Source organism: Harmonia axyridis, chromosome 3 (assembly GCF_914767665.1).
Source record: "Harmonia axyridis chromosome 3, icHarAxyr1.1, whole genome shotgun sequence".
NCBI lineage: Eukaryota > Metazoa > Arthropoda > Insecta > Coleoptera > Coccinellidae > Harmonia > Harmonia axyridis.
In genome coordinates, this window is record NC_059503.1 from 61,874,155 (window position 1) to 61,898,361 (window position 24,207).

Sequence of the window (24,207 nt, forward strand, 5' to 3'; positions counted from 1 at the left end):
AATAGATAAAAAATAATGAATAATAGATTGCATTTCATAAGAGACGGACAACCTTAAAATTTAAATTTAAAAAACTCTTCCACCGAATAGAATACATTCTTCACTAATCCCTCCTTCATTTTAATCTTAAAATGTTCAAATGTTAAGTTCTTGAAAGAGGAGGGTAAAACATTATACATTGATGTTGCGCAGAAGGCGAAAGAGTTCTGGGATCAGGGACCGTATTCTCGACAAGTGATCTTTCAAAACGTATACGTTCTTTCAGTGCTAATTACACTGAATGAACGTATACGTTTGAAAAGATCACTTGTCGAGAATACGGTCCCAGGCACAATGCAGTGATAAAATATACAGCTTATACAGATGGATGAAAAAGATAGTACGTTACCATTTAACTCTAACAAGAGAGAATATATGATGCCTCATAGGGCCATCGACTACGCCCAGAAGGCATACTGAAAAGTTGACAGATTCTTTTTCTTCTGTGTATTTCGACAAATACTCAAGCCGAATCGAGAGCCGAATATCTAATAACAAAAAAACTTAATATTTCAGTGACAAGAGATCCACAACAGATGAAATTTTGCACATATAGAATAGCTATAGAAAATTCAAGTAGAATGTCGGAAACACTGAACAAGAAAAGCACTGACGTGAAGTCAGTAGCTTTGGGTGCTCCACGCTGAATCATGCATCTATGACATCCTTGAGGACAGCTTAAATAACGACCGTTCATTTGAATTCGTGGTCAAGGGTGATGTGGAGAAATTATAGTGGATTTTCTGTAATTACAAGTAGCGCTTAGCTTGTACCATATATAGTTCCCAGATTTTGAAGTCTGTAAACAAATGTTAGTGATATGGTACAAGCTAAGCGCTACTTACAATCACAGAAACTCAACTCTAATTTCTTCACAGCACTGTTGACCACGAATTCAAATGAACGCATTAATATCTATAGTTATGTGGTATCTAAAGGTACAATTGGATGAATGATTGAGCACACCAAAGCTTTTCACTTTACTGCAGTGCTTTACTTAGTTTACTTAATCTTCCAATAATACTGTTCTCACGAAATTCTTCAGAAATAATCGTATTACATTGTCTTAACTGATTTCAAACATAACTTCGATCGGATGGCTGCACATTAATTATCGAGAAAACAAAATTCAATATAAAGTCAACTCCGGAACCGTATATCGGATTTTACCTATTAATCTAGCCTGAACCTACCTTGACAACTCTAACACATTCCGTACGAAAAATATTGTATATATACTTCTACTTATACTTCTGTCAATCGACCGAAGAGTATTGATTTCGACTTAGAATTTTTGATCAGCAAATCTTACATGAAAATTTGAGGCCATGTTTGGCTGGAAATTCAATCGATGGAATGAAGTGAGTAATAATTAAAATAATGTCATCAAAATAGAAAAATCCATATAACTTAAAAACACATTTATTAATGTAAATGTTTACATTGAAAATTTCAAATGGGGATAGGGGTTCTGCTCAACTTAAGGATAGGTTCTGGTTTCGGACAACATATTGTTACTGTGAAAAATAGAGACCAGCACTCTATTCTATTAACAATCGAAGGGGGCGCAGATGGCATATCGTCCAATATGTTGACTATAAATTGTATTAGCAGATAGTTTTATGTAATTCGCCTCCGAACAGGGCAACCGATGGCGTTTATAACGTTTATTTAAGGTGTCTTCTGCCACTTAGGCTTGAACATTTGGCACCTGATCCTCGACATTTTATGGGGACACTATCTGCAATACCATCTATTCTTAGGATAGTGTGAGGGTTGATTTTTCACCAACTGAGCAAAAGTTTAAAACAACATGGCAATTATCGCAAAGACGATGAATGTGATAAATGACATTTTCAAGAAATTGATTTCACAAGGTGATATTTCCCATGATTGATTCAAATCATTTATTGTTTCAAAGTAATTTGATGTTACCCTCTCCGCCTGGTCAGAATCTTTTGCAAGCTACTGGTTCAATATATTTCACTAATACATTTTTGATATCTTATATATTTACACGAAATGACAGAAGAAGGTAGTAATTGATATAATAGATATCGAACCTTTTGAAAAAAATTACTTTGATCTTAGTTAAACGGTCCTGTTGAAATTGTTGTGTCATTATAACTATCAATGAGTTTCAGATCGGAAGAAATCATATTTTTCGGATTATGGAGAAAAATTGATCTGAATATACCTTTATTCAAGAGCTTTTAGATACCAGTACAAAATTCATTATGAAATTCACCATAGATATTTGATATCCAATAATTAATGATAAACGCGATGTTATAAATTAATGAATTGAATTATCCCAAATACTCATATGTAATCAATCAAAAAGGATTGAAATTTAATAATATATTCTACATTTCAGGAATCAATCAATAGAAATAGTGAATATTAGATCAATGTTAGTTTGAATTTCGAAGAACTTTGTATAAGAAATTATAACATTTTATATCTCACATTATATAGGAGCTGTATAAATGTTTCCAAAGGTATTTACTAATTTTTGAAATAATAAGGAAAAACAGAAATTCAGCTCTGAAGACCAAATTGAAGGAATATCAGATTTTTGAGCTTTTTTTCGACAATACAAGGCAATGCATATTCGATTTTTTTTTAAGTTATTAATATCCCATCATACCTGGAGAACAGCCAGAGAAAACATCATTTTATTGAAAATTCATAGAAAACATTTTATGAATTATACAGTATGGGTGTCTAAATATGAAAACCCAGACATGAATAAGTTTGTGGTAGAGGTAAAAAATAAATTGGACCGGATTGAATAGAAGAAATTTAAATTGTAATTCACCTAAAACACAATACCAAAGAGAATAATTGAAGAATAAAGAATTAAATCAGTCGAATCAAGATATAAAAATAAAAGAATCAACATTACAACATACCAAGGAGAGTAAATCACAGAACCCACCGTCAAGAGATCAAATACCAAAAACAACACAATAAATGATGTTATTTTAATTGGATTCAATTAGATTATTAGATAACTAATCAATTATTTCAATCGATAGTCATCACATTCATTTGATAATTTTCAATTTGTTTTCTCACTGAATCATATATGAAACAAATTTTTGAAATTATAATATATGTGAGTTTGTGAGTCGAACATCAGAAAATTCATTATTTTTTTTGAGTTCTTGGGTCGAATTATCGAATAACAAATGGAATTATTAAAATTCAAATCTGTAGGATCTATAACGTTCAACAAGGATTCGCAGAATAATCGTTTCATTCGTACGGTCTCAAATTTTTTGGACAAATGACATTTCTGGATATGAAGTTTATAAGAAAACGAGAATGTTCGACTTTAAATTTCATTCGGTTTTGCTAAATAGCTGAATATAACTCATTGGTTATTCTACGTTCAATTTCTTCATCTCCATCTGCCTATTTGTTTTTGTAGGTAGGACATTTTTTCCAATAAATTTTTCATCGATGAGTTCAAGCTTATCGACTCAACAAATCCATGTTCCATATTTTCAAAGCTTCTCTCAGGAAATATGAGAGATTTGATTGGGTGAAAAATTGATTGATATAAAATTGATTGATATAATGCATCCATTCTTTCATTTTCAAATTAGTAGATTGTAAGTAGAGTTGAGTGATATTATCAGCTTGAAATTGTATGCGTACAAAATAGGAATACTGTGCCACCCCCTGCAGTACTAAACATGAAATGCAAAGCATTTCGAAAATCATATCATTTTAGGCACAACATATCTCGGCAAAAATGAAATGAAGACTACTCACTAGGCTATTTGACAAGCAAAAAAATTTAGGGCATCCCATTTGAAAAATCATTCATTATTGACATTTTTTAAAAGTCATTTTTTAAAAATTGCAGTGTCTTTCGGACCGCCTGTATAGTGATTTGTAGAAGACTTGAAAAATCTTCCGGGGAATTCAATAAAAAATAAAGCAAACGGTTTTCAAGATATGATCTTTAGTTTAAACCGTTAGAACCATGAAATTTCTCGAAAATTACGACAGATTATCTGCAAATCTTATAGACAGCTAAGGTAGTTGGCAATCTGCATTTCACATGATCAAAAACTATCAGATACATAAATAAGTATATTGTTTTTTCTTATTCTTATTTTTCTTCAGCTGCAAAAAAATATTTTTTATTTCCATACCTAGAGAATATTTTCGAGAACGATAGATATTTGTAGCTTACTATATTTATTGTGAAATTCGTAATGTTTGTTTTACCACAGCGAATTGCACATATCAGCTATTCAGTAAAGTTAAATGATTCAGAAAAATATTTCAATATATGAAATTGGTTTCATGATAATTCAAGAGATGTAACATAACACCGAAAATCCAATTTTCCTAAAACATCCCGCTATTTTTACGCATTGGACTAATAAAGAGATAAACTATGACTTTTTCCCCTAACCGGCCAGGGCATATAGTCGTCAATAAATCCGGCAATTTTCCACGCCATTTAATCTACGAGTTCCAGCGTAAAACTCCCGGTCTTTGTTATTTTCACGAGTACCAGCGATAAATATATCATCACGTCTGCCTTGTATCGATAGTATATTGGCAATTTGACTGTGAAAACAGAGTGAGAATTGGATGAATACGATGGAAAATGATGTTCGTATGTTTATTGCAGAAAACAGAAGCTAATATGACAGGTCAAAATACTGGAAATGATCAATTTCAATACATGATTTCAACCGTAATCTCATTTACTTTGATGTACCTATCATTTATCAATCACCACCACGAAAAACATTTGGAAAAAAATTCATTTAAATATGATAATTTGCATTATATGTACTTCTCAAGAGAGAATATCGTCACGTGACTACTCAGTTTAAAACGAATTATATATTTCTTTCTACATAAAACCGATATCTATGGGGTTTTCGCATAATTTTTATGAACAATAATCTACATTCTAGAATGACAATTTGCGAATGAACATAAAATTTTGGTCATTTTTGTTTTGGCAAAAGAATTGATGATATGTTCAATGTAAAATGGACTGATATAGTTTTACAATATTCGTGAAAAAATCCTACAAAAATCATTAAAAAAGAGGTCAAACTATAATTTTGTAAAAAAATAATCGACCTTCGTACAGTGCTGCTTGAGAGCTGCTTCGTGAAGAGAAAGAAGATAAAGTGAATGTACAACTTCGTACACCGTACAAAATTTGGTCATCGCACAAGCGTCAGAGAGTAAGTAAATGGGTACCTAATATTTTACTGATACGCGAGAAGCCATGTGGTGGTAATCCCTCTTAATGATTATTGCTTATACTTATATTCATATTCATTTAATAATGAGACATATGAATCTCAATGAATTATTTATTCAAAGTTAATTTAAAAATTTATATATACACTCTTTGTAGGTACATATCTTCGTAGGGGGGCGACTAGTAGTAGTGACCCTAATATTCTTAATATTTCATTAAACGGATCAGATAAAACTAGGCAATTCTTTCTAATATTTTAATTTTTGCAACAACTGAAACATGTTTTTCCTACAACTGCTATGAAAAGTAGAGTATTCTTAATAGCTTACTCAATTTCAAAACTATGTATTGCTCATACTGTGAGAAATATTATTTCTCACGGCACTTTGCCCACACCTCGCTTGGTTGACCAATGAAATTGGGCTTTTGATTCGTTTCTATGGAAACGCAATAAATTAGCACATACTGTCAACGAAGGCCATTTTAATTTGAATCAAGTCCATTGCTTGAATTATTGAAATTTGTGCAGTTGTAGGAAAAGTATAGTGTGCAACATGTGGAGAAAGACCTTTTCTCGCTCGTGTGTTCCACACTCGCGAGAAAAGTTGGACTTTCCCCAATGGTTGCACAATATAAGTTCTATTTTCATCTTTTCAAGATTTTTCAAGAGTTTCAAGATGGCAAGAGACAATATACCTCACAGAAAAAGACCCTCATGACGCCCACCAAAACGATGGTAGGACATCTGGCAATCTACATCCCAAGAAACAAATACATGAGGAAAACCGGAATTGAACAGGCAATGTGCATTTTAGAATAAGAACAATTTAATAGTGGTAATAATATTTCTTCATTGTGTAAATATTACTTGTTATTAAATCAAAAAATGTTATAAAATTAACAGTCATTTCTCAAAAATAGTTTTCCTTAAAATATCATATTAAAAGCTTTCTGAAGGTTACATATTTGTTACAATTCTTTAACATATTAGGCAATTTATTAGAGCACATCAAACCTGCAATGAGAGTGAAACTATTTTGATTTCTGGTATTATACTGATGAACCTCAGAAAAATACATAATATTCTCAGATGAATAATCTGTTAACATTTTATATTTAATTTTATATGGCATCCATTTTATATTTAATTTTATATGGCATCCAAGGTTTTGAGATAGATTCAGATTATTAAATCTAGTGATTCCACTAGTAACGATTTCGTATTCTTTTATTATATTCGAGAACCATTCTCATGCCTCTATTCAGGATTATTTGTCTACTGATGACCTTCGATTTCAAATTAAAAAGAGATGTAGTAGGTAGAGAAATTGAATTAAACAAAAGATAACTTGTTTGCTCCATGTCAATTTAATTACTTATCCTTGAGATGTATTGGATCTTTTGTGCAATTTATTTTATTAAACGATCGGTATAAAGTTTTCTCCGTTTGGAGATTCAAAAATCACGTGGCAACTTGATTTATTGGAGTTGAATTTCAACTGAATATAGTTTAGCCCATCATTTAGTTATTCAAAATCTTTATTTAGTTACAAACATATAACTATGTAAGAATAGTATCATCAGAGAATAGTCTCAATTTACAGTTTTTAAGTATTTTTCAAGATCATTCAAATGAATTAAAGACAATATTGGCCCAAGCATTGTTCCCTGTGGTACACCATAAACAGTTTTTTTTTCACCAGAAGGCCCCCTTTGTTTGAATTTCACTTTTTGTGACCTTTCAGCTAAATATGATGTGAACCATGCCAGAATAGTGATTACATCTTTTTAATAACTGGTTTCTATCATTGGTCTCGAAATTTGTCCCGAATTTCAATCAAGTTATAGCCGAATCCATTAAATATTTCATCATGTTCCACAGTATCAAATGGCTTAGGAATAAAATCAACAAAGATTACAAATTTTTTTCTATTGCATCCAATATCATAATTTTGCATCTGCAGGATAAATTACTCTAATACTTGAGTTTTTGAGTGAGATTTTACCTGTAAAATGAACCAGTGCTCCAAAAAACATGTGGATAGATTGAATATCTACCCCGAAAGAAAGAGTCACGTTCAATATAAAAACCCTCTGTGACTTTTTTCGGTTAGAACACCCTCATGTGCAGATCCCTATCAAAATTCATCTCCCATCGTCCATTCCACCGCCGCCTAATGACGGATAAACGGTATTTTATTACAGGCTCAGGGCATGTTTCATAAATGACCAGGGGACAAAAAGGAGACGTCGTTCCCCGCAAAGCGCGCTACTCGGTATAACTTTTGTGTAAGCCGATTTTTCGGTAGGATGAAGGTTCAGGCCGTTTGTCGTCGACTGCAGACGCCGGCGACGTCGATTGATGGGGTTTTTCCGGCGTTAGGCCGGCGGAAAATTCCGGTTAATTGATGGCAATGACTCAAAACCAACCCCGGAGTCGGTGGGGATGATCGAAGTTCTCGCAAAGATGCTCAATAAATGCGATTTGTCTGTTTTATTGCTTATAGAAAGTTTGAAATTGAAAAGAGCCAATTTTTAGTCGATTAGTTGATTGATTGATTCCAACTTATACAACGAAACTGAAAACATGAAAATGGAGACTCGAAAAATTACAATCGCCATTTAATTTGAATAGAAGAAATCGATTCAGCAAATTACCACAAACAAAAAGAATTGACTCGATTGTGACCTTTCCCTTCACAATAATATATCTTCATGATATATTTGGTTTATTTTTCTCTTAGAATACAATTCCAATTTCGAAAATGACAAAATTAATATCCAACCAAAAGATGATTAAAAATAACGAAAAGATTGAGTGATCAGTTAACAAATTGAATAACTAAATTAACATAAAAACAGACGTACGTGTCGGGATGTTTGTATTTATAAATACAATTTTTCCTTATCAGTACCTTATAGTTTGAATTTGCCAACTCATCACTTGTATGTCTACTTCACAGAAATTGCAATTGAGGAACTTTCCTACTAACTGAACGTTACTGTTTCTCTGATAAAATTTCACAGAGAAAACAATTACAACAGAATCATCAGAATCATGTATGTTTCAATTTGAAAATACAACAGGTAGTCAAAGATTTCTTTCATGTTTTTCTCTGGAACTACATTCACAAATCGCCCAAATCCCTACAAGAATCTTGATATTTCATGTTGAACATTATTCTAATAGCCTTATTCTGCAGTACGTACCATCTGGGCGCTTCTGGTGACATTCCCCATATCGAAATGGCATATGATTAACACTTTGTACAATAGCAAAATTTGCAGATTTTTTGACCTCTGGAAAGGAAATGGTTTTAGGTCTTCTGAGTAAATATAGAGATTCGCTCACCTTCTTGTAAGTTTTCTTTATGTGTTTCTTTCCAGTCCAACCTTGAGACTACCTCAATTCCTAGAAAGTTGACTGTCTCCCTTGTTCTTCCGCTGAAAGTTAAATTTTGTGTTTTGTTGTAAACAATTCCTCTGCGTACACTTGAACCTCCTTTTTTCCCTTTACTTCTTCCACAGAGGTTCCTCATATCAGAAGTAGTTTGCCATCAGAGTACAAGCACACATGGAGACAACCTGGTACATGGATATCATCGATGTATATAAAAAAGAGGATGGGTCCCAGTATTGCCCCCTGTGCCACACCATAAATATTTGGTAGGAGACTCGAGGTATCGTCCTGCCAGTATATTTGCTGGACTCTGTTAAAAATTTCCCTCTGAAACCTTAATGTCTTAGTTTCATCAGCAGGTCAAAGTTGAGCATCATTACATTTTTTTCTACCATCCAAAGAGTCTGCAGCAATTCAAATAATGCTTTGTTTGTACTTTTTTTGACCTAAATTCTTGCTGGTTTTTTTTTTAATAGTTTTTTTTTCATTCTATTTTTCATTATTGTCTCGAACACTTTTGACATGTACTGGCAGAATGCATATTGGTCGATAATTTGAGTAGTCATCTGTGTCTCACTTTTTTTATGTAAATTGGTTTTATTAAAGATGTCTTCAGTTTCCTGGGAAAACTCCCTCCTCCATACATTTATTCACTAAGTCCGCGAGTGGTGTCACCAACTCTTTCGAAAATTCTTTCAGAAGCTACGTGGACATGCAGTATGCATCCATAACGTTTTTTGATTTGATTGTCTGTAATGCTTTGGTTATCTCTTCCTCTGTGACCTCAAACATATAGAAAGATGAATTTTTGTCGATTTGCCATCACCTGTGCGGTTAGTTGTTACCTATTACCATCATATGAGCGTCCACAGATGATGGTAACATCTCTAATAACTATCCAACATAAAGTCCATCATCGATATCAAGACTCTTATGGCATGTCTTATAATTTTGGTAATGGTAATTTGCAAGGCCTTCCTCTTAGAGTTTTTAACATTATACCAGGTGCTTCCTGTGTCTGTGATACTTACTCGGAATTTCCAGTGCCTTTATAATATTTACTTTGTTTTCGAAAATTAATCCACTTGTTGGGTTCAATAACGGATACAAGCACACGTTCAATCACTTAATATACTTCGTGTTATCTTCTGAATGTTGTGTGAAACTTATTTTTTCAACAAAAACGTATTTTGGCTTCTTTTTGCTATTCAATTGTCTGATCTTCGATAATTATGTTTCTATGGATTACTTTCTTCGCTCTACTTGTTGAGAAATATATAAAATATATATCTTCTTTGAGTTGATCATTATTTTTCAACATCTGAAGTCGTTTACTGCCATGTTTACGTTCTTGTTATCTTCTCATGCCATCTAGAATCTTTCAATCATTAACTGTTCGGCAGTTGATTGATTAGAACTGTTTCACTTGAAGTGGAGATGAAAATTAACATTGCTCATTTAAAAAATGTTCAATAACAGAATGTTTGAATATTGATTACAGAATACAAATTCGTATTTCTATAATATTATCTTCACCACAGTCGCCACTTAATGCAATTAAATCCTTCCGGTTTTCAGATTTTCTTCACATGAATCGAAAATGACCAAAAAAAAATCAACAGTTTCTTCTACAGTCCAATCCATCACGTTCCTCAATGGGCTCCAATTACCAACAACATATAGCAACGACGGCCGCTCCCTGTCCAATTTCCTTATCTAAAATCCCGATCTTAATGTGTGTCATAACGTTTAGGCCCACAGTCAATTGTTTTGCGTTACACATGTTAACCCGAAAGTTACAGCAAATGCACAGCGTCTGAGTTGAAGAGTCCTTTATAGTTGCGCCCCGAAGCGAAAAGTTTATACGGAACATTTGATCAGTTTGACATGAGTAGGCGTTAGTTGTTGGGTTTGAAAGAGAATTCACTCACTCTCTATGTAGTAGAGTACAAATTGTGTAATATTCAGGAGATCTGATGAAGACCTATATCTGGATATAGATCCAGAACTCGAATGAAACCACTTTCAACAACTTGGTATCAAAATAGGAGAATCAATATATTATACATATAAAAGTCTCAAAGTATATCAATGATAATATACTCAAAGCTCTATATCATCAACTATCGAGTCTAAGATGAGATTCAGTATTTCATTTTATGGATCAGGCAATATTTCTTCCTCATTTTTTCTTCAGAAAAAATCAATAAGAATAATGTGAAGACTGCGATATGACCAATCTTGTCGTGGTTATTTCAAACAGAAAGTTCAACCTCCAATTCGATTCAAAGACACACTACAAGATATTCAACATTTAATATTTTGTACTTTGTGTAGTGACATTCTTTACGACTATCGGTATTCCTATTGATGATCAGATGAAGCTTCTGTTCTCTTTTGTAGTTCCATCTGCTGTCGCAATAGATTCAAATTCTCACAAATGAGAATGTAGTTTTATAGTTTGTGGAAAATAAACGAAAAATTCCTGAAATAAAGTAACATTCATCCAATTGAATCAATAATACAAACCCTCCAAACGAACCTGAACTGAGGAAAATGCATTCGATGATATCAATGTTCATTTCCAAATTTTGACAAATATCTATCGAATTTTTGATTCGCCGAAGACTTTGCATTTTACCTGTCGGTATTTATTCAAATATTAAATAACAATTTTGGAAACTGCAAACTTTCTCGAGAACTTTCAAGAAAGTATATCAAAATGGAATATTTCTTATTATAACATGACACTGACAGTCGAATTGTCCACAGATACCACAGAAATATGGGACTTGAAATGTCAAAATAATCCGAAACACCCTGTATACTCGAAAACCGCGAGGAGAATCGAAGGTTTAGGAATCTTCCCGGGATCTCGGGACGGTTTCGAGGGGGGTCTTATTCCTGTCATTTTTGCTCTAGATGGTCCCGTTTGGGCTGTGATTTTAAGTTTAAAATTCGCCGAAATGTCACGAACGGTTAGTATCGTTCAAAAACATAAATTTTATTTCCTTATTCCTCAGTCTCTGTAATTTAGTTCTCACATTTGTCGGAACATGGCATTAGGTATCTCAAATGCAGCTCAATGAAACAGTAATACAGGAGAAATTTGCTACTGTCATTCAATGTATGTCTGCACGTTATTATAGCTACCAAAATTGAAACCACTTCATTCATAATGTCAATCACATGTGTATTCCACGTTAACTTATTAGCGATTGTCAGTCCTAAGTACACTGATCAACAATTGCTAGGGATCACTTATGAACTTCTCTTCATTTGTAATTTTTTTCAAGTTATCTCGTGAATATCTGTACATTATATGTTCTCTAAGGAAAAAGTAAGATGTTTTGAGTTGATTATATCAAATTCTTCCTCACTTCATCGGCTCTTGTTCACAAAATCGATTATTATCTGTAGGCTGTTACAGGTGGAGTGGAAAGCAATGTGGTATTTGTTATTGAATCTGTTTTTTTCTCTCGTTCAAACACATAAGGTGACAATAATTGAATAAATGAGAACAATATCAGCTTATCAGTCATGCCGAGAAGACGTTTGGCTCCTGTGCAACTGGACCAAATCATACGGTGGATAAAGGAAGGTTTGTCCCAGCGAGAAGTGTCCCGGCGGTTGAATGTTTCGCAAAGTGTCGTGAGTCGTGCTTGGAATAGGTTCATCCAAAACGACTCAGTAACTTATGTTCATGGGGGAGGTCGGCAGCGCAGTACAACAGCTGCCCAAGATCGTCTTTTGATCCTCAATGCTAGGAGAAATCCCACTTACCCGGCGTCGCGGCTCAATAGATCACTGAGAGTTGCAACAGGAGTTCTAATTTCGAACCAGACTGTAACACGACGACTACATGTTCGTGGTTTGAGAGCACGTAGGAGGGTACAACATCCCCGTTTGAATAGGGAACACCGGGTTCATCTTCGGCAATGCGCTGAGAAGCACCGCAATTGGACACTTGAAGATTGGAGCCGATGTTTATTTACGGATGAGTCTAGATTTCGTTTGGTCAACTCAGATGGACGTATTCTTGCTTGGAGGGAAAGAGGTCGAAGGTATGCAGAACAGTTCATGGTACCCACAGGCCACAACAGCTTTTCTCGGAGGTTCTATATGTGTATGGAGAGGCATTTGTTTGAACCAACGCACAGAGTTGGTTGTTCTGCAGAACACCACCATGACCAGCCAGAGATATCACAATATGATTATTGAACCCATAATTGTTCCGTTTGCGGCTGCCGTGGGCGAGAATTTCATTTTAATTGACGATAATGCCCGTCCACACCGTAGTTGTCTGGTTAATGAAGCGCTAGAAACTTATGCTATTGATGGGATGGACTGGCCAGCTCGCTCTCCAGACATGAATTGCATCGAACATGTCTGGTCTGAGATGTCTAGACAATTGTCAACCTTAGAACAACCGATCAATAACCTGGAGGACCTTTCTAACGCTTTACGGGATATTTGGATGAATTTGCCCCAAAATTTTATAAATCGTTTGATCGAAAGTATGCCTCGTAGGGTAGAATGCTTGAGACGAGCTCGTGGGGGACCAACTAGGTACTAGCTTAACCGAAACTTCAGCCTTCTTGTGGTTTCATCATAGAATTTTTATGTTATTCAAACACAGAATTTAGAGTGTTCCTAATAAAGTCTTTTTTTCTCTCCAACTTTCCATTTTTTCATTCTTTTCTCGAGTGAACCATATTATCAACTGAAAATACTCTGATATCTGACTAAATTTATAATCTTAGAGCGAATATTTCAGAAATAAATTTAGAACAAGTAAGTGATCCCTATTAATTGTTGAGCAGTGTATTTATACTTTTGCTTCCTTTTGATTTCGATGTTATCTATGTTTATATTCATACTTATTGATGGTTTTCCTGCTTGCTGATTAGAGTCATACGCATAATTGAATTGACTCACTTGGTTTCCCCACTGGTTGTTCTGTCTAAAGTCATTAATTTAAATGATAAAAATTGATACTGCAATACATTTTTTTTTTTCAATTTAGAATCACCACTGATCATCTGTGTCTTCTTGTATTAAATATCCATGGGCTCGTTGCCTTTTAAGTTATGATCTGCCTAATCGTCAAAAGTGATATATCTAATTTGTAGTCTCGCTTTCGTTCCAGACCATCGAAAAACACGATTGGATCGACAAGGCCCGTTTCACACCTGCCGCACCGCATATCGGTCGCTAAACGGTCACAATTATCCGTGACAAACGACCGTGGTAACGACAGGCTTAGCATTCGTTTCCTCTTCCGTTCTGCGTCAATCGGATCTGACTGTGGCGGTTGAGTGGTTTATTGTCTTAGTCTCCCTCTAGTATCGATATCGCGGACTTGTCCGACATCAGAACGTTACAACTCAGACAGGGGAAAGGGTTAGAGGTTGGCTGTTATTTTGTTTATACATCTTGTATGACTTCGACACGTGCAGATTGTTAGGATAGGGATGTAGAAGATGACTCTGCACTTGGCTCAACAAATACACTGAGATTGAAAGGCAAAAGCGCATGTTATTCATGAACTCCATAAATCGTGGGAAAATGAATCGTTTAGTAAAAAAATGTCTGTCAATGACTTCTTGTTTTTGTTAATGACAAAAGTAGTAATTTCAAAACGTATAATAGACTTCTCTTCCATACATTTCAATTTATATAGGTGTTTTTCTCGAGGTATATAACTTTAAGTTGGCATTACTGTTCAAGATGGCGACCGATTTAACAGCTGTCAAATGATTTATTCTATGTTTGGTTTGTCCAGGAGATGTGATTCCAACAAGACGGCGCAACATGTCACACAGCTCGTGCCACAATCGATTTATTGAAAGACACGTTTGGTGACCGCCTAATTTCATGTTTTGGACCTGTAAATTGGCCTCCAAGATCTTGTGATTTAACACACCGTTAGACTGCTTTCTGTGGGGCTATGTAAAGTCATTGTTCTATGCGGATGAGCCACAAACCCTTGACTATTTGGGAGACAACATTCGCCGTGTTATTGCCGATATACGGCCACAAATGTTGGAAGAAGTCATCGAAAATTGGACGTCCAGATTGGACTACATCCGAGCCAACCGTGGCGGTCATATGCCAGAAATCATATTTAAAATGAAATGCCACAAGATTATCTTGCGGATAAATAAAATTCATGTCAATGGAATAATCCATCGTTGTTTTATTGCAATTTAAAGTTAAATAGCTCTAAAAATCACCCTTTATATGTCACTCAACAACAGTCATAAGGATAAAAAACAAAATACGAAAAAAAAATTCACATACCAATATTGACATCATATGGGAATTATGTAGGGAAGCCCACAACACAAAGATTTTCCACACAAAGATATAACGCTTATCTCGAAAATAATTGAGACTCCCTGTCCACTGCGCCTTCTACTTTCCAATACTATGTTTACTATGAAGGAACAGTAAGATTATCATAGACATTTACACCAGTATCAATAAACAAAGAAGTTAAAGGCGCACAGTTAACAGACTGAGGTACCTCATTAATTGTTGGGGAAATGCATCAAATACATTATTAACAAGGCTACAAGTGTTCCAAAATTGAACTATAAAAATATTTTTCAACTGTGGCATGTTAACACCTACATCAATATTATATAAGGACACTAAACTTTTGGACATTCATAACCTAAAGAAATTGGAACAAGTTAAACTGATACATGGCATGACGAACAATTATATAAAGTCGAATTATAGATTTACACTAGTACAGGATGTCCATAGTCATAACACCCGAGATGGAGGTACCATCAGAAGTGAACTCAGGTTTACAAGGAAAGCCTAGGACTCCCCAATTAACCGAGCAATAGAAGCATTTAACCAAATACCACCAGAAAGTATAAAAGAACTAAAAAAAAAATAATATTAAGCTTAAGTTGTACCTGCAAGATTTATTTTGTTTAGTTTAACTTTGTTGTTGCTTTGGATGTTTTATAGTATTATTTTTTTGTATATTGATAAATAGGCCTTGTCACCAGTACTTGTACTGTATTAGAGGTCAAGAATAAAGAAGTGAATAAATTTAAAAAAATATCTAACAATTAGTTATCGATTTTAAACCCCACGTGTACCTTGGTCGTACGTTCTGCTGAACCATATTTTAATATGGAGCAAATTCAAAATCTCCTTTTTTATTCATACCAGATAATGGATCTTGTCTCTGAGAGCGGAACTCCAACGACTCTAATTACCCTCTTTGTTCGTTCCTACCGTGAACCAATCGATATCGTTGATTTAAAATCGATTCCAGTTAGTCGAGAGTGTTAATATAACAGAAACTAGGCATTTCAGAAGGCCGTTATCTCTAACGATACGATCACGCTTAATTGTGAATTTCACAAAATGTCCGAGTGATGCAAGTTGAAACGTAATTGATGCTAGAAAAAAACCACTGGACTAACAAGATAGATGCCATTGCAGATAGCAGTTGATCTATATGGATCTACGTCTAGGAGATCTTGTTCTCTATTCGTTCATCTTGTCACAAGTGAGGAGACATAGATCACCGTTTGGTCGACGAGAGTTATGAGGATAGCTGCGGAGATACCGATGAAGCTTTCGAGAATGAGAGTAACGCTTGACGGTGAATTGACAATTTGCACTGAAGAATGTTGTAAAATTCACACACAGGTATGACACTCCATCTTTTGTATCCGTTTGTTCAATTGCCTTGTATGCGGAATCATAGTGTTCGAACTAACTGTTAGTTTTTTGAGATAATTGTCTTGATATTTTCCAGTCTGATGTATTTGAAAATAATAACTTCTCATCATTTCAGTCGAGCAAAGAAAAAATTATATGTACGTATTGGTATTGAATAAGAGGTCTTAGAGACCTCGAACAATACTTCAAAATTCAAAAACGATGATGGTCAGAACGTTAGAGTCAATGGTGATCGGTATAGAGACACGATTACTAACTTTTTCATTCCTGAATTGAACAACCATGATGTCCAGGAGATGTGGTTCCAGGCGCAACATGTCACACAGCTCGTGCCACAATCGATTTATAGAAAGACACGTTTGGTGACCTCCTAATTTCACGTTTTGGACCTGTGAATTGGCCTCCAAGATCTGGTGATTTAACACCGCTAGACTCCTTTCTGTAGGGCTATGTAAAGTCATTGGTCTATGCGGACAAGCCACAAACCCTTAACCATTTGGAAGACAACATTCGCCGTGTTATTGCCGATATACGGCCACAAATGTTGGAAAAAGTCATCGAAAATTGGACGTCCAGATTGGACTACATCCGAGCCAGCCGTGGAGGTCATATGCCAGAAATCATATTTAAAATGTAATGCCACAAGATTATCTTGCGGATAAATAAAATTCATGTCAATCGAATCGTTGTTTAATTGCAATTTTAAGTTCTATAGCTCAAAAAAAAACACTTTCTAAGGCGCAAGACTACTCAAAACATCCTAACATTGAATCGGTGTGCATTTTCTCGATTTTTTTCCATAAAAATAAACACTTTTCATTTCCACAACTTTCAAGTAGAGACTGAATCCATTAAATATTCTTGAATTTTAAAGGTCAATATTTTAAAATAATCGATTTCAGTACTGTAGATGTTTAGCTTTTAATTTCAACATTTTTGTAAGACTAAGTCTAAAAGTGCATTGCATGCCTAGGTCCAACTTCGTATCTCAGATCCAGACATATTTGTCTTACTTCCCGTTGTCCCTCCACATCATCCAGTCAAGGTGAATGAGTAGTCAATTTCATCCCTTGTCGCACAGCCCGGCGACTCTCTCCTCGTCATTTCCTTTCAATCAATTAACCACCCTCTATGCCACCCAGATTGATGCCGATCTTCCAGAAAATTCCTATATGTTAATGAACCGGGGATCGGACGATCGATCAGACTTTGTGTTCCGGCCAAACAGGAGGAATGCCCTCTGGAGGGTCGGTGCGGATATTTTATTTCACTTACGAAATGCACGGAAGTTTTCCTCGTGCTAGATTTGATGATCACATCTTAAAAAAAGAGGAAAGTACTTACGCTTGTCAATTTTCATCTGATTTCATTCTAATTTCATCTATTTCACGAACAATTGGTAAATTGTCCATTTACATAATCAACGTTACTTTTGATGTATCAATTTCCAAAAAAAAAAAATTATTAATTGCCATAATTTCTTTTTTCAAACGCTCTATAACAATGTCATATTTTGACTGGCAAGATAATGGAAAAGTCCTACTTAAAATCATCATACTCGTAGTTTCATTTTTACTAAGTCTTTCATGCCACTTATTCTAGTCAGCGAGTGCTGTCTGTTCAAAACATGAAAATATATTTTTCATCGTAGGAAATACCATCTTGACGAATAAGAGCCCCTTCCAAATCTGATAAGGTAAGAGATCAAAATGTGAGTGATGATAACGGTGTAAAAAGAGATCAAAATGTGTGTGAATTTGTAGAAGCAAATATCAAGCAATTTCTTCAAGTTATTGGTATCCCGGACCTTGCAGTTATTTTGAAAAAAATTGGGTATAAATCCTATATTATTATTTGGTTTCCAATGCCGAATTGATAACATCTTCTATTCTTCAGCCCAATCTAGGAGATCACCTTGCCCAGCTCTGTATCTTCAGAGTTGAAACACCCCATAAGCCTCTGTTCACCTCAAAGAGGATCAGAAGATTTGACACTGAGTTGGTTCGGGGAGATGTTGCGGATGATGCATTTGAGGGAATTTATGACCTAACCAATGTTGATGAAATTTACAATGAGATCTTGAATATTATTATGTGCGCTATCGAGTCGAATAGTTTCTATAGAGTTATAAATTTGAAATCGAAAACATGGATCACAAATGATATAATAGAAAATAGTAAAAAACTTAAAAATTTATTTTGGCTTAGTAAAAATACATCCAATTTTCTCATCTCTGAGCAGTACAGACAGTTTAAAAGACAGCACAACTATCTAGTTACTAAAGCTAAAGCGGAATTCTTTCAGAGAAAAATCTCGGGCAGCTCGAATAAACAAAAAGCCATCTGGCAGATAGTCAATTCCGAGTTAGGACGAACAAAACGTAAGTCTGAAATATGCTTAACAATTAACGATGCTGTCACCAAAGATAATGTTAAGGTAGCAGGAGCTTTTGGTGTCCACTTTTCTAGTGTGGCACACACAGCTCTTGAGAATAGATTCGGTAGTAATTTGTCTCGGCATTGTACGGTGTCAAAGAGGAGCATCTCCGAAAGTTTCTTTGTTACGCATGTAGATTCAAGCGAAATAGTGGATATAATTAAGAAAATGAAATTAAAGAACTGCTCTGGTACGGACGGAATGACTATAAAATTGGTTAAATCATTGTCCGCTGAATTGGCTTCCCCCATTCAATTTCTGGCGAATCAGATGTTTGTGACTGGAATGTTTCCTACAGGGCTTAAGAGGGGGCTGCTGATCCCCTTACTCAAAAAAGATAACCCTCTCAATCTTGACAATTATAGACCAATAGTTTTATTGAATGTTATAGATAAGGTAGTTGAACGACTGTTATTCGATAGAATGATGTCCTTTGTTGGTAGAAATTCTGTCATTTCTGAGTCACAGCATGGATTTTGTGTTGGCAGGTCGACTGAGAGTGCGGCTGCGTCCTTGTTTGAGAAGGTTTATATTGAGCTGGATGTCGGTAATCACGTAGCTGTTCTCTTTTTCGACCTGTCAAAAGCATTTGACATAATTAATCATGACTTTTTGATCGATAAGCTGTATGCCTGTGGCTTCAGAGGAAATATACTGAAACTGATAAGATCATATTTGAATGACAGGAAGATTTGTGTAAGAGTTGGCCGGTATGTTTCGGAGGACTTCGACATCGATACAGGTGTCCCCCAGGGGTCGGTGCTCGGACCACTTCTCTTTTTAATTTTCATAAATGAAGTACCAGAAATAATTAAAAGCGGCAAGGTCACCATGTTTGCTGATGATATAGCAGTTGTGGTCTCGGCGGCGTCGCCTGGGGAGCTAGAACTTAAGCTGAGAACTGTAATGGGTGATTTCGATGCATGGTGCAGCAGTAATAATATCATATTGAACCTAAGTAAGACCGTTTGCCTGAATTTTAAAACTAGCTATATTAGGGAGGTAGAATTGGGGAGCATCCATACTGCACCTGAAACGAAGTTCTTGGGAGTCAAGACCGATGAGTTCTTAAACTGGAAGCACCACGTGAATGATGTGTGCATAAAAATTAACTCTGGTTTCTTTGCTATTAACACAATGAAATGGACATCAAAGAGAGATGTACTCATGTCAATGTACTATGCATTGATTTACAGTAATATGAGTTATTTAACTATACTGTGGGGCAATAGTGTGGACGCGAATAGGGTGTTCGTCGGACAGAAGCGCATAATACGCTTGATATTTGACCTCAAACAAACTGACTCGTGCAGACCATTTTTTAAAAGATATAATATTCTCCCATTCCCTTGCATATATATTTACAGACTTTTGCTACATGTGAAAAATAATATATCTTCCATGAAAGTAAATTCCTTTTGGCATCCGTACGAGACGAGAAATGCAAACAGACTCTTGTTGGAAGGACACAGGCTGTCCATGTATGAGAAGTCACCCACATATGCGGGAGTAAAAATGTTCAACCGACTCCCGACTGAAATTGTTGACCTTGATATTAGGAAGTTCAAAATAGCTGTCCGAAGGATCCTTATAGCTAAATGTTATTATTCCGTAGAAGAATTTATGTGTGATAGATTTTAATTTGATTTTATGTATGACTGACGTGTACATCTGTTCTTGTAAACAGCTTAAGTACAAATATATTTTATTATTATTATTATTATTATTATTATTATAAATTGGCAACAACCCAAAAAACTTTACCAAAAGATTGTATCAGTAGAATGGAGTTTTGTTTGATTATAATAGGAAAAATTCTATAAATCCAAGAATGTAAAAAAACGAAAATTAATGTGTATCGTATAATTTCTTTATAATCGATTTTTTTTCTCGGTTATGAATTCAACAGCCACATCAATCACCTTGTACAGAGTAAAATGTATTCTCTCTGAATGAATATTCGATACACACGCCGAATGGGCACAGGTACGTTAATATAGCATTGTGGAACGGTTGTGTAACTAACCGTTTTTATGTGTGAGAATCAAGTGGGAAATAACGTTTAGTTAGGCCATTTCCATAGCGGAGGACTTTATCAGAAGGAAATGAGCTCACAGCACGCGGTTTTCCTAAGCGGTCGCTCATCCTAGTCCTAACCACGCTCAGCGTTGCTTGGCTTCGGTATTCTAAAATGAACTGACAATTTCAGCGTGTTATGGGTGACTTTGCTGGACTAGCAAAGAGTCAAACAGAGAGTATAATATAGTTAACAGCTAAATTTTTGAGGGGATTAAGTTTTTTCATCCTGAGATTACTTATAGAATCGTCAGATTGGAATTCAGTGATCTCTACCAAATACACCTTCCATTTCCATAGCGGAGGACTTTGTCAGAAGGAAATAAGCTCACAGCACGTGGTGTTCCTAAACGGTCGCTCATCCAAGTCCTATCCACGCTCGGCGTTGCTTGGCTTCGGTATTCTAAAATGAACTGACAATTTCAGCGTGTTATGGGTGACTTTGCTGGACTAACAAAGTGTCACGCAGAATGTATATACATATGATATAGTAAACAACCGCTATGTGAATGTGTAAATATTCAAACATCACTGTTGAATATGAGATACATCATTCTTTCACTTCCACATTACTCAAAATAAGTCTGCTCCTTATAATAAATATAACAGAAATTCAGCTTGGGTCCCTGAATTTTGGAATTGATTCTTTGAGGAAAATCAAAAAGTGAATCATAAATATGATATCACTTTTCACGGGATATCTAAATATGTTATCGGAAAAACTTTCGAACACAAGAATGGAAATTTATCAGGGAAAAGCAGTTTTTCCGAAAAAAATGTTCTTTACAAATTCGACCAGTTTTCAAAATAAAAAGGTGTAGAGACAATTTCTAACTCTTCTTTATTTCCATTTGATCTTCTGGTTTCCTCGTAAACAGAAAAATTGATGAAAGCTTCTGAGACAATGGGGAAATAACGTCGCTTGATAATGTACGAATAACTAAGGATGATAGCGCATATGGCAACGTGATTTAGTAACTTGATCAAATCGTAGTTTCATCATCTATTCAAAACTGATATTCCATTATCACTGTCAATTATTTGAGTCGAAAACAAGGTTGAGAGGTCGAGTAAAGAATATATTCAACGTGAACGATGATATAAAGTAAATGTTATCAAAATAAACGACAGAGTACGTTGAATGGAAACTTGATTAATAGTTATTAGAAAAGCTCAAATTGGCGTTTTCTATAGATAGGTGGTTATTGATTGGTTTCAATGCGATGTTGCAATAACGTCCAATATCAGCATATTATAATAATAATAATAATAATATATACAAAATAACACAATAAAGTCATTAGGTAAGTAGTCTCAAAAGTAACCGTTGAAAAAATACTTTCAATATAACTTTATGAACACGTATCAAAAACACGTTAGACCTTGAAACCAAAATGACAACGTTGAAAATTCATCCTGTAACGTGAATTTCAACAATACAACGTTGAATCAACGTACGTGTGCCCATTGATCGTCAACCAATCTTTCATGCACCAATCTTATGATTCTTGTAGTGCGATGAAACATAAATTTACAACCTGACGCCATAAATTCCCCCAGGTCCTTTCCAGGGAAGCAGGAATACCTGTAAACGTCCGAGGAATCCGCGTAAAGCGACGGAAAATCATTCCAGTTCTCTCAAAATCCGTTCAATCCAATTAAACTGCGGAAAAAATCACCATTTCGTCAGTGCCCTCGTACACTCGAGAATGCTGGTAACTCGCAACGCCGAACGGCGGCAGTAGCGTCGAAACAAACGTGTTTTTCACGCGTCGCAATAACCGCATAACTCAAGAACCATAAGCCAGATTTAACCTCTCATGGCTTCCTGGAAACATCTTCGGCATTCGCGATCAGATTGGAGTCGAAAGAAAGGCCAGAGCGCTAATTGTGAAACTATTTCAGACCATTAGATCATTTAGATGTCTGAAGACCAGGAATAAGTTTTATGTATTGCGGACACGTACGTAACAAACTGTATAATAGTAATTTTAACACGTCCGTGGTCTTATATTATCCTCGCTGAATTGCATCCTGAACTTCAGCAAAAAACCAGCCATTTTGAATCGCTTTGAAAAATTTCGTCGCCTGCTCTGCATTTTACCTCACGTCAACCCTCCTGTCCTGTTTCAAATCACTCTTCTCTATTCTCCATCCCGATCGCTGACTCGACGGCCAAACCAAACGCCTCGTCGTTACGGCGATCGTCAGATGTCTCAACGTTCATCAACTGTCTATCATGATCATGACCAACTGGATTCTTCGATCGCCGAAGCGTTGGAATTTGGGTTCGCAGAACTCCATTTCAGAATCTGTGTTCTCTGGTCGTCGATGGTCTTGAAATATGAGAGAGCAGGCTGCTTGATATTCCGCTCATCGGAATAAATGAATAAAGGTCGTATGCCATAGGATTCAAAACGGTTAGGCAGTTTAGATAGTGTTCGTTGGGGTTTCGAGATCGAACTCTTTCTTATCAGACAGACGTGGATTTCGAATTATTGCAGTAAAGGTAAAAGGGTTGATATGTAGAGGAACGTTTACGTGAATTCAAAGTCCTTGTGATACATGAAGTTGATGTTTATATTCCGGTGATGAGTATATTTACGTTACATTCGTCTGCACCGAGTTGCAACAGAAGAGACTTTTTCTACAACTGCTATGAAAAGTAGCATATATCTCATAGCTTACTGAATTTCAGAACTAGGTATGGCTCATAGAGTAATGAAGGTATACGCAATTATTTTTACTTATTCCCAACGTGATTAGAGAAAGTTGTCGGATTGTTACACAGGGTGTCCCGTAAAGACCACGTCAAACCGAGGGAGAATGTAGATCAAAGGATAACCCACCTGCTATGACAAAATTCCCATTATAAAAGTCTTACCGTTTTCGAAATTTTTTTTTTTTGAAAATAATGAATTTTTGCCCCTTTCAATAGTTTTGTCCCTACGGTTGGTACAATTTTACATCTTTTTGGTTAATTTTTTCAGTAAAATATTGCTGAAGAATGATTTTAACGTTCACGTTAAAAACATCCTCCGAACATTTTGAAGGGGGGCTATGAGAAATATTTTTATTGGAAATTTTGGTAGTGGATTATTTTGTTCATGAAGTTTAGCCCAACGTAGTGGAAAAAAAAGGTTTCGAGCTACTGCTGCACATTACACCAATAAATTGTCTATTTAATAGTGATTTCAAAGAGCTATCACACAAGTCATTTGTTATTCAAAGAAAAAAGATATGGCTGATTTTAACCAAATGGGTACGTTTCTGACAAAATCAAGTTTGTCAATTC